Raw genomic sequence first — 13,491 nt, forward strand, 5'->3', positions numbered from 1 at the left:
TGAGTGTGTCCTCCATGGAGCTGAGGAGCTACAATCTGGAAGGTCCCACTCTGACCACTGGGTACACTGTCTCTTGGATCTCTAAGGAGGTGCTAATTTAGCCTCTGCCTGAGGCTACTCAGCAGGAGTTACAGAGAGATCTGCAGATTCCTCTTCTTTGTTTCGGGTTTAGAGGTGCCCAGATGAGGCCCAGCTGTGAAGCAATGCAAGCTGCTGTGGGGCTTGGGCCTTCTTTTGGAAGTTCTGGGTCTCTCTGACCCAGCTGCAGTTTGTTAGGTAATTATCAGATTGCAAAGGGGCAGGGCTTTCATATGCAAAAGCCACTGCACACAGCTTGGGTGGGACAGGGTCTCAGGGAATCAACAGGGCGGAGCAAGCAGCTATGGCTGCTCCTCATTCTTACCGTAAGAGGCCCCGCATTTCAGTGTCCCGGTAATCACTGCAAGCATCTCCGAGAGAAAGACGCCCTTGAGTTCCGACCGATGCCAGACAGTCCAGTTTCTCCACATATGAGTCTGGGTCCCCAGAGACTCACCCAGGACTGGAGTTCAGAGCAGCCTGGAGCTTGAGACTCCCTCCAGATTGAAAAAGACAACCATGTCCTCAGTTGCCAGCCCTTTCCACATGCGCCTCCTAACCTCTGCACTTTACTTCTGCTCCTCCTCTGAGTCTCGTTGTGCTCTTCTCTTTCCTTTTAGTTGTAGAATTTCCACTCAGCCAGCCTTCCTGTGGTTCTGCATGATGTCCGTTTTGTCTTTTAGTTGTATTTTTGAAGTGGTTGTGCAAGGCAGCAATTTCCGGTGTTTACCTATGCCGCCATCTTGGGTTTTTTTTTCATAGCACTTCTTGATGTAGGACCAGTGATGCAGAATATTTAGCACATGTAAATAAATGAGTACTTTAATAGGCTTGTCTTTTTATAGTGGGAAGTGGAAACATGGGTAATGTGCCATGCCAGCTAAGTGCAAAAAAAGAGTAGTGAGTTACTGGCTTTCAGTATCCATTGTCCACTTCAGACACTTTGTGAAATATCACCAAGCAAAGGCAGAGGGGTTGACAAATGCTAATCATTGCATTGCTCATTTGCTGGATCAGTAATACATTGAGATGTGAACAACTTCAACCATTAACAGTTCTAGTGAGTCTTTAAACTCAACCAACATTTGTGGCTTCACCTACTCCAGTTGTGTAACTGAGAGAGATTTAAAGTGATACCTTGATCCTTTACTGTTTTGTTCTCTGCAGTTCACCCAATGAGGAGATAGGTCAGCTCGATTTCGTAAGTTGTAGTAACCCTAGAATTTTGCTATGTCATAAAACACTATGTGAAATGGTGTATCAAAGACCTCTTTACTTGAGTGACTGAAAAACCTGGTAAGTAATTCATCAAAACAATGACTATGGACTTATATAGTGCAAAGTAGTAGAAAAAGAAAGATTCATTCTATTGTGTCAGATACGCTATTAAGTACTATACTTGCATTGCACACTTAATACTAAAAATAAAGAGATTAAAATAAATATCTCATATATTGATCATTAATAAGTACAGTGAGGAAAAATGAGGTAGGATAAGAAGATATTGATTTCAGATGGCCAGAGAACTATTTTCTGAAGGGATGGCATAGGAACAGAAAGACCTAAATGAAGTGAGGAAGCTGTTGATGAAAATGTCTTGCAGACTCTCAGACCAACTAAAATAAGTTGAATTGGTTGGTTATTGCTACATGACAAAACAATCATAAAACTTTATTATTTAAAACAATAAGGATGTGATTTATTCATGGCACTAGGGATGATTTTTTTTTGGCTGATCTCATCTAGGATAACCTATGCATCTATTTTGAGCTGCCAGGTTAGCCTGTGGTTGACTAATCTAGGATGGCCGTGACTGGTAAGATCAGTTTCTGCCCCATGTGATTTCTCATCCCTCAGCAGACTGGCCATGATTACTCACTGACCACCTCAGAGATCCAAGGAAGAGAGGGAGGCACCCTAAGCCTCTTGAAGCCTACACTCTTAATTGAACCACCCTGCTTACTTTTGCTACATTCTTTGACCTAAGAAAATCACAAAGCCAAACCAAAGTTGAAGGGTGAAGGAAAGAGACTCTCTTAATGGAATGAGCTGCTGATCATATTACAAAGAGTATAGATACAAAGAGAGGAGTGTATAATGGCAGTCAGTTTCACAGTCAGACTACCAGAGAAGCTATGTACAAAAGGCTAGAGCTGGGAATGTAATTGGCATGTCCAGACCCAGCATTGAGATCACTGTGGCTAGAATACAGTGAGCAAAGGGCACAAGAAAACAAGTTCAGAGATAATGCCAGGTAAAGCAGTCTGTATTTTATTACAAGTGTTACAGGAAAACATTGGAGGTGTAGGGTAGGTGATTAAACTTATTTGATCTACATTTTTAAAAATTTGTATTTTTAAAATCTCATTCTTGCTCTTATTTGAAGAATTGGTTCTAGGAGGCCCAGAGTAGAAGCAGTGAAACCAGTTAGACAGCCACCCCCAAATATGTCACTTTGAATTATTTTGAGCTAAAGGCACTTGGGAAACAGTAGATGGAAAATGGACACTGTGATCTCTCTCTCTTTTTATCCTAAAAATAGGAGATAAAACTCCCATATGAAAGCGTCCCTCCATATACGAGAAGAAAATAAAAATTCTTATTATGAAGGGTGGGAAATTGAGACGGAAAGAATTCTGCACAAGTAGACTGTATTAAAATAGTCTTATCTTTTGCCACTCATATATTTCTGTTACTTTCCCACAATTGACTCTCTTTGTTCAACCTAATATAAGAGCACATTAGGTGTACTGGTTAATAATGCGGATTTTCTTCACTAGATGGAGTTACACATATGTTGATATACATGTGATTTGATATGTATGCTGTTTTGTTGTATTGAAAGCAAGCTTCAAACTTCATATGTCAAATTTGTTGAAGGTGTTAACATCATAGATATTTTTAGACTTAAAAATGTCGAATTTAGGGCCATAGATATTTTTAGACTTAAAAATGTCGAATGTCGTGCCAAAAAAAGAGCATTTGCGGGAAGTTTAAATTCATTACTTCATTTTGAAGAAAAGTGCTGCTGAATACTTCGGGAAGTTTATGGTGAACATGCTCCATCTCCAGATACTTGTTAACGCTGGCTTAAAGGCTTTAAAAAATGATGATCCCAATGTGAAAGACAGAGACGTCCAGGTCAACCGAAAAAGTTTGAAAACCAGTAATTACAAACATTATTGGATGAAGTGCGTGTCAAACTCAAAAACAACTTGCAGAAAGATTAAACGTTGCTCAGCAAACAATTTCCAATCATTTACAAGGAATGGGAAAGATTTTAAAGCAGTGGTTCTCAACCTTCTGGCCCTTTAAATACAGATCCGCATGTTGTGACCCAACCATAAAATTATTTTCATTGCTACTTCATAGCTGTAATTTTGCTACTGTTATGAATCATAATGTAAATATCTGATATGCAGGATGTATTTTTATTATTCCTGACCCACAGGTTGAGAACCGCTGTAGATGAACTTCATGAACTTCCCAGATATTTTTCTAATCATAGTGCCAGAAGCACCTTCATTTGTGATAAGTTTTTGGTTCTGGCTACTTCACCCGAAGAAAGGTAGAGAAGCAAACCACGGAGGAGGTCACTTGGAAGTTATGTGAATTATCTGGAATCAGTTAAGAAGCAGTCTAGGATATTTAAGCTAATGCTATGGGACAATTTTGGCCCTTAGTACATACATTGTTCTATAGTCATCAAGAATGAGATGGGGTGGGGGGGGCATATGTAATACTTTCAACAATAAAGATTAAAAAATTGGGTCTCTGAATGGTTTATCTCAAAACAAGAAAAGTTCTATTGGGATGTTATCCACAAATTCCCTGAAAGATGGGGGAAATATGTAGCTAGTGATGGACATTACTTTGAATAAAGCACTTTTGATGTTTCTCTTGAAATTGTTGTGTTTTCTTTGATTACAAAATCCACATTATTAACTGGTACACTTAGTATATTTTTTGGCTCTTTGGGTCTTTATTTCCTTATGAGGACGCTGATGTCACATAAATCTTATGCAAAGTTGTATGCTTTTCTCCTGTTAATCTGGCTCATGTCCATTTAGTTCTCAAGTGCAGTTGAAAACTCTGAGAGGCTGGAGGTAACATTTTGCCACCCCTGCATAGCTATTACACAAGAGATAGAAAAATATTGGTAGCAACTGTTGACGCAAGGAGGACTCACATTAGGATATATATCTCACTGTGGGTTTCTAACAACTACCTTTACTCATCACATATTCCTTCTTTAAGCCACTTTGTTCACTAGCTTCCATTACAACACGCTTCCCTCTTTATTTATTTGCTGGTTTTGTTTTGTTTTCCTGTTGCTATTACTGTTTCACTAGCTACTCTATTTCAGCCACTTCGCAGGCTGTTTCTCATCCAGTAACCCCCTAACTGTTTAACTTCTTCAGGATATGTCCTAGATTATTTTCTCTTCTACAAATAGTCTCTTTACCACATTACCTTTACCCATTTTTATAGGTTCCTTTTTTATTTTATGCTAGACCGGACATCTCCTGGTTTCAGAAAAATAAAATCTAGTACCTATTTTATATCCCCATTTATATTTGGTTATCTCACATGCTCCTGAAGCCTAATGTGGCCAGAACTAAATTCATGTCATTCCGTGTATACCTGCTCTTTTTGTATTTATTCTATATAGCAACTTGGTAAACGTATTATTTATTCAGAAACCTGAATAGAATGATTAATTCCCTTGTATTTTTTCTTCTAGTCTAAAGGTAATCAACTCCATATTCTATATATTTTCCATTATAGAATCTCCGCATTCCACTTATTTTTCCTCAATCACACATCCCCATTCTAGATAAATACACCATCAGTAAATGTCAGCAATACAGCACTCATTTCTTTTACAATCTCTTCCCCATTCCAGTCTATCCTCCACGCGATGACAAGAATGTATTTTTGAAATTACAAATTGTCATATCAATTCAATACTTAAACATTTTTCAATATAACCCCATCTTTTAAAAAAATATTTTCATTGATTTATTTTTAAGAGAGAGAGGAAGGGAGAGCGGGCAAGAGAGAGAGGGAAACATTTATGGGAGAGAGAAACTTCTATCAGCTGACTCCCACACCCACCCCAACCGTGGAATGAGTCCTAAAACCTGGGCATGTGCCCTAACCAGGAATCAAACTAGTGACCTTTCCGTGCACGGGACCACACTTAGCCAACTGAGTCACACCAGCCAGGCCACTGTAACTCCATCTTATTGAGGATAAATACCAAAATCTGTAAGACGGCTTCCAAGGTTCAACATAAGCTTCAATAGCTGCCCCAGCCTCACGTTCTGTAATGATTCCCTTTCTTCTTCACTCATAGCACTTTCTTCTTTCAGTTTAATGTGTGTGTCATGTGCAATCCCCTACTTTCCATACTTTGTCGTACATTATTACATCATAAATATTATTTTTCATATGTTTCCATTCATTAGTCCACACACAAATGCACAATTTTATAACTATCTTCTAATAATTACTATAAATATTTAACATAAACTAGGTGCTAGACATTGTGATTGTGAAGCCTTGGCAGTTTCATTTCAGGTCAAAATATTACTTTCTCTAAGAAGAACTCCCAGATATGTTTCCTCCTGCCACTCCAGAGAAAGTAAAGTTTCCTTGTTATAAATTCCCATGCACCCCAGCTCATCCTAACAGCATCATCATTTACTTAGACCATAGATTCTTTCCCCATGAGGTTGCAAATGCCATAAAGGTCAGGCATCACTGTATTCTCAATGAAAATATATGTAGTCGCATCAAGCCTGTAAGTGTAACTAAATAACCACACAAAAAGCCCCGCTGAGGGGCTCAGTTGGTTGAGCATCTTTCATGCGCTGAAGGGTTGCCCAGTTTGATCCCTAATCAAGGAGCATGGTTAGGGCAGCTGGTCCATGTTTCTCTCTCACATTTATGTTTCTCTTTCTCTCCCCCCCGCCCCTGCCGCCCTCTCTTTCTCTCCCTTCCTCTCTCTAAGCATGTCCTTGAGTGAGAAAAAAAACACACACACACACACACACACACACACACACACACACACAACAAAACAAAGATATGACAGTTTTCTAATTCAGATGTCAAAGCATCTACTCCTCTATAATAATAACATGTATGTGTTTTTGCCCTCGCTGGTTTGGCTTAGTGGATAGAGCATTGGCCTGCAGACCAAAGTGTCTTGGGTTTGATTCTGGCCAGGGGCAAATGCCTGGGTTGCGGGCTCAATCCCTCATCTGACCAATGATTCTTTCTCATCATTGATGTTTCTATCCCTCTCTCCCTATCCCTTCTTCTGTGATATCAATAAAAATATGTTTTTAAAATGTATGTGTTGCCACAGGAATAGACCAATGAGAAGAACATAAAATGATATTTCCGAGTACAGAAATAGGCAGGTGTGCCTAGGGGTATTTAGTGTACTGTACAATTTCACATATGAGACATGAAGATGGACTCATCAATAAGTGAGATAAGGATATTTGGGGGATTTTCAAATTATTTTCTTATTTGGTACTATTTACACAAACCCTAACATGCAAAGATGTTATAAGGAGAGACAGAAAAACATGTTGGTAGCCCTAGAGTTGCTGAAAATATGTCTCACTTGACTTCTCTGTGAATCTTTTGTCTCATGAAGACCAGTGTCAACTGAGTTTCTAGAAACAGAAAGTAAACCTGGAGGTTTTAAACAATGACAGTACAAATGATTCATTAGAAATAAAACACATTAAAATTTCATTAGCTAGTCTGGATTTCAAATTTGAATTAAATATTTTATAGGTTGATTTGTTAATAATATTTTCTTACTGTAAAATTTGTTATGCTTTATTTTTAACGTTAATTTCCTTTATTTCATTTTTTTTCATTATTTATCTCCGCTATACCCTTTTGAGAAAAAAAAAGATTTATTTTCTATCATTTTCTTTTCATTTGATTAAGACTAAAACAAGACATGTATAACTTATACAAAGTTTTCATGTTGTATTCTAAGCCTTGTATGTGTTCTTTTTATTGTTTTGGAATGAGTTAATGTAGTATAGATTTAAAGGTTTTGTTTTCTTTCTTCTACTTTTTCTGAAGAGAGAGAATGCAGACCAATTTTGAGAACCTGGCTTCATAGAGTGTGGATGATTCTTATTGGACTCCAGGTTAATAAAACTCACCAAATACCAAAGCACCAGTTGGTTTGTTGCTTTTTTTTGGGTTTTAAATCTCCTAGAAATTAAGCAAATAGCCAGTGGTTCCCAACCTTCTGGCCCTTTAAATACAGTTCCTCATGTTGTGACCCAACCATAAAATTATTTTTGTTGCTACTTCATAACTGTAATGTTGCTACTGTTATGAATTGTGATGTAAATATCTGATATGCAGGATGGTCTCAGGTGACGCCTGTGAAAGGGTCGTTCAACTGCCAAAGGGGTCGCGACCCACAGGTTGAGAACCTCTGATGGACTCTTGTAGTAATGTTAAGTAATTTGCACTACTAACCTGTTTTTTATTCTCTGTTGAAATAAAAGAAATAAACTGCCATTAGCATTCAAAAAATAGAATAAAATAGAGAGACATATTTGAGTTTGTTTGAATAATCTAATTTTATCAAATTGTGTTTTCATCATTTCTTAACAGGTGCTAGTATGAAAACACATTCAATGTTGAGCAATTGACTAATTTGGGGTTAAATATAGCTTATCTGAATGTTAATGAGCATTGTACGTTTTTATAAGAAAGATATTGTTTTAGTGTTTTTCAAATTTAAGTTGGAACTTGTTTTATAAAAAGCATGTTATAGATCATATTTAGGGAATGTGCAGTTTATTGCTAATCGTTGTGGTATGTTTAACACCGTAAAGTAATTAGACTTTGAAAACACAATTTATAAAAACCTTACGGGCTCCAGCTATTAGTTATCAAATAGATATGAATTATTTATTCTAATATTAGAAAGGAATTCAAAGGTTACTTCTTTTTCTCTCACTTTCGTTTAAAGTTCTATGTATTCATTTATTTTCATATGTAAAATGAACCTTCTCAAATGAATATGGAAGAAAAGTAATGCAATCCACTCTCAACAATGAAAGGCACTTCAGTTTATTAAATTAATGAGGGTTAATTTCAATATTTCCAATTAACCTTCTCTATTCCGAAGCCTCCTGGAGTCCCCAGGTGTCACTATGCATTAATCTTTCCCAGCTCTGACTAGAATCATGCTTCTGGTGATGTGCCGTTCTCAGTGCCAGTGATTAGTTAGGAAAGAGCATCTCATTAAGAGGTGGAATTCCAGAGTAGCAACAGACGAGTCATCTGGCAGATCATCTGGCAAATATGCTTGCATCCATGGAAATAAAAATGCAGGCTCATCGATGCTAAGAACTTCCCTTCCTTCTTCTGTTCACTATATATTAAACTATTCTTGCATAGATGGAACTGCTGCTTGAAAAAACTATTCATACAATTAAAGTGAAGGGATAGCATCATTGTAGAGACAGAAAATCAATCTAAGATAAAAGTTCCTTTGAAAATAAATTATAAAAATCATTGGTCTTATAAATACCAAGCCTGCGTTTAAAAAATAATACTAAAAAATAATTATGGAACATTGCAGACAACCATAAAAACTTTTTTAAAAGAAAAATGAAACTCATACAACCCATCATTTTTATTCCCATGATGGTATGCTGTATATTTACACCTAATTAACTTTTTAAACAGAAGGCCATGATAACTAGTAAAGTGTCATGCATTAAGTATTACCGCTATAGTTCTTACCTCAAAAAATAGGCTTTGGAAATCACAATAATAGTTTTCATTTAAAGTAGACTATTCTGTTAAATGCATTATTGATACAATTATTTTATCTAATATATCTTCATTTCAAAACCTAAGTAAAGATGATTTTTGATATCTTCTAAATAGGGGATTACTCTTGTCCAGCTGCCCATTTTTTTACAAAAATATGAAAAAAAATTTCAACTCTTTTGCATGTACCAAATCCATGTGGCTGGCTAGAATGGAAAATAGGAGCTATTTCCCTGCCAATAGCTTTCTAAGTTAGAGGTCCATAGTGTGCCAAGAAGTTTTACACAGCTGTTAAACACTTAAGTGGATTCCTAAAAATACTTTAGGACTTGCCACTGTAGCTATTGACTCTGAAAATAATTATTGCTACAAATAATTTTATTATAGAAAGTAAAAATGGTGATTTTGCCTTTTTTCTTTCTTGTAAAAAAGTTATTTAGTCTCCCATATTTTTACCAAAAAAACAAATAAGTAACAACACATATTGACAGAGAAAATACCCTTAATTTTACTGTTGAAGAAGTGTATGCTCCATATTTATGAAAGATGCACTTTTTATCAAAGGGACTATTTTAAGAATCTAAGATGATATAATCTAAATAAAATTATCTGATTCACAAGGCAGATATATTACAGATGTTAAATATAATTTTTACCAAAAAAACAAATAAGTAACAACACATATTGACAGAGAAAATACCCTTAATTTTACTGTTGAAGAAGTGTATGCTCCATATTTATGAAAGATGCACTTTTTATCAAAGGGACTATTTTAAGAATCTAAGATGATATAATCTAAATAAAATTATCTGATTCACAAGGCAGATATATTACAGATGTTAAATATATTTAAGGCCTGGGGCGGGGTGCAGGTGCAGGCAAGAAGGGGTCAATGGGGGAAAAAAGGGACATCTGTAATACTCTCAACAATAAAGGTGACCAAAAAAAAAAAAAAAGCTTCAGAAAAAGATATATATGTCAATGCAGTGTATACTAATGTTGAAATTTTTAATGAACATTTATTTCATCATTAGTATTAAAAAGACATATCTGAACAGGATGACATAGTCCATTCTCTTTTTAAAAAATCTTTATTTTTGAAAGTATTACATATATTCCCCTTTTAAAATATTTTCTTAATTGATTTTTAGAGAGAGAAAGGGAGAGGGATAAAGAGATAGAAACATCAATAAAGCAGGAACATCATGGATCAGCCATCTCCTACACAGATCCAGCCACAAGCTAGGCATGTACCTGACTGGGAATCCAACAGGAGACCTCTTAGTTCCTGGGTCGATGCTCAACCACTGAACCACATATGTCATATGTCCCCTTTTTTTTTTACCCATTGACCTCTTCCATTCTCTATTCCCTATCAAACTGAAAATCTGTGCCAGCTAATCAAAGGTATAAATTACCCTCTAGATTTGGGCAAGCTGCATCCAAACATTCAAATAATCCATTATCAAAGTAAATAGGGACATCTGTCTGTCTAGAGCAGTGGTTCTCAACCTTCCTAAAGCCGCGACCCTTTAATACAGCTCCTCATGTTGTGGTGACCCCCAACTATAAAATTATTTTCATTGCTACTTCATAACTGTAATTTTGCTACTGTTATGAATCATAATGTAAATATTTGATATGCAGGATGTAATTTTCATTATTACAAATTGAACATAATTAAAGCATAGTGATTAATCACAAAAACAATATGTAATTATATATTGTGAAGTATTTATTTCTAATTGCAAATAAATGAAATTTTGTCTTGAACCATGGTGTAGCATGGGTAACAGTCTTAATATAACAACAGTAAACTACATTGCTACATTTTGCGACAGTATGCGTAAAAAGCCAACGTCAGTGTGAAGGTTGAGATTGCTTCTTTCTCACCAGATCAGAATTTCTCCCGGCAGTCTTTGCAAGAGCACAACGAAGATCATCTTCCACAACAAGTCTACTTCTGTATTTAGACTTGATAACCAACAAGCTGGAAAACCCTGTTTCACAAAGATATGTTGTTGAAATGGAAGAAGAAGGTGCAACACAGTCTCAGACAGAACAGGATATGACTGCAAACACTTGATCCAGAATTTTGTAAATGGCATTGTAGAGAAATCAGTTCTTGCTGCATCGTTGTTAATAAGTTCAATGAACTCCTCTTTGTGCTGTCTCAGGAACATCTTCAACTTTGACTGTGAATGTGCTTCTGGCAAGTGCAAATGGGGTGACAGGTAGATTTGGAAAGTACGATGAAATTTCATCTGCAAGCATGTGCAAGTGTTCTTTCACAGAAATTATCATCGTAATCCTTTTGTCTGGTTCAATGTCATGTTCCTCAAAGAAAGCAGATAAGGTAGGCAACATGTAAATTTTATTTTCATCCAATTTTTTAAGCCAAAGCTGAAGTTCCATTTGGATTGATTGGATCTTTTCAGACAAATCGAGGCATGTTGCATTTGGTCCTTGCAGTGATAAATTTAACTCATTCAAGTTGGCAAAGATGTCAACCAAGTAAGCTATTTTCTGCAGTTCACTTTTATTGCCAAAAAGTGCTTCGAACTGCGGTCTTGCTTTCTGATTAAAAAATGTTTTGAGTTCATCACGAAGCTCAAAAACACGTTTTAAAATTTTTCCTCTCGACAACCATCTCACTTCAGTGTGAAATAGCAAAGCATAGTTCGGCACATCCAACTCGTTGCACAGTTTAAAGTGCTCGCCTTTACAAAATTGACAAAACTTATGACGCTTTTCATTACTTCTTGTAACTCTTGTGGCAGCGTCTTCATTGCTAATATTTGCCGATGAATCATACAGTGAGTTCCGATGACTTTTGGTGACTCATTCAGTACCGAACATTGAAATCCAGATCGACATCCTAGCATAGCTGGAGCACCGTCTGTGCAAACACCACAAACCTTTTCCCAAGAGATTTTATGCTCTTTCAGAAATCAACCAACTGTGTCACATACATCACGTGCAGTAGTTGTCGTTTCAAGAGGATTGCAAAAAAAGCCACTCATCTTTAAAGTCGTCATCATTAATATACCTCACGTAAACCAGTAACTGTGAACAGTTTGCAACGTCTGTAGATTCATCAAGCTGGATACTAAATACTGGAAGTGGAGCAGATTTAATTTCCTGGATTACGTGATCAAGAATATCAGCAGACATGTCATCTATTCTTCTGCGGACAGTGTCGTTAGATAAGGAAATTGCACTCAATTTCATAACAAATTCGTCTCCGATCATAACTCGAACAATGTCTTTGGCCGCTGGCAACAGTAAATCCTCAGCAATGGTGTGAGGTTTCATAGCTCTGGCGATTCTGAGTGCCACCAAATATGAAGCTTCAACGGCTGCTACGTTTTGTTTGTGGCACTTGCCCCCATCATTTCTTAATGTTCTTCTCTACACGATCCATTGTCATGGGATGGCTTGCTAGTGAAAATAATATATAACAATAGCTTTAATAATACAAAAGATGATACATGGCATAGTTCAGTCAATACAGTTCATTAAAGTTTCCTATGATTTACCATTCTCTGTGTTGTTTTTTTTACATACCTGTTACTATCACAAGGGGGCAGTATTCACATCAACCACAGCTGAATATAAAAAGACCGATCAGCATCCAGATTAAATTCCCATAGTACAGATATTTTTTTGCAGTAGTTGATGATTTTACAGTACATGATTTTACATTTACCCAGTAATTATAATTCATGAAGGGTCGTTTTACCTCCAATACTGCTGCTTTCAACACAGTAGCTGCTTTTAACAGAGTAGCTGCTTTCAACCCAGCAGCTGCTTTCTACACAGTAGCTGCTCTCTACACATGTGTGACGGGTCCACATAAGTGCATTATGGCACCAACCCTGTCACATACACCTGTATTTGTACGGGGTGTATGTGATGGGGTTGGCGCGATGATGTCATCACGCCGGGTATTCGTATGTGGGTGTATCTGCATGTGGGCTGATCCGCCTGGAGACCCGGGTAGAGGAGGAGTGTCTCGGTTCCTAAGACCATTGAAAATATGTGTTTTCCGATGGTCTTAGGTGACCCCTGTGAAAGGGTCGTTCGACCCCCAAAGGGGTCACGATCCACAGGTTGAGAACCCCTGGTCTAGAGGCAATAAAAACAACAGAACATGAGATTTGGTTGGAATATAAAAGTTTAACTTTAAAATTCTGTAACTATAAATAAATTACTTCTCTGAGGTTTGTTGCCTTCCCCGTAAAATGCAGTCCTGGTGTGACTGATGAGAGTTCATGTTTCCTTTAAAGCATTTGGCATGGTGCTTAGACAAGCGAGCAGTGTTTGATAGCATTGCCCAGTCCGATTCCAGCTCTCCCAGTTATTAACTCCTAAGTTACTCCTAACTTATCCTATAAGTTGCTCACTGTGCATCATGTTTCTAATCTGTATAATGGTGATGCTATTTGTACATATTATGTAAGGTGACTACAAGAACTGAATGTTAATCATGTGAAGTATTCAAAATTGGGTCTAGCACATGACTAATAAGAAATATGTACGTGCTATTTTTATTACTAGCAGTTGCTGTATACTGCCACA

The 13,491-nt window shown here is 36.9% G+C and overlaps 1 pseudogene; it reads right to left on the bottom strand.

Annotated features, from left to right (window-relative positions):
• Nucleotides 1-10,671: 10,671 nt before the first annotated feature.
• Nucleotides 10,672-12,883, bottom strand: LOC102756172 (annotated as a pseudogene).
• Between the last annotated feature and the right edge of the window lie 608 nt (nucleotides 12,884-13,491).

Source organism: Myotis davidii, unplaced genomic scaffold (assembly GCF_000327345.1).
Source record: "Myotis davidii unplaced genomic scaffold, ASM32734v1 scaffold8, whole genome shotgun sequence".
NCBI lineage: Eukaryota > Metazoa > Chordata > Mammalia > Chiroptera > Vespertilionidae > Myotis > Myotis davidii.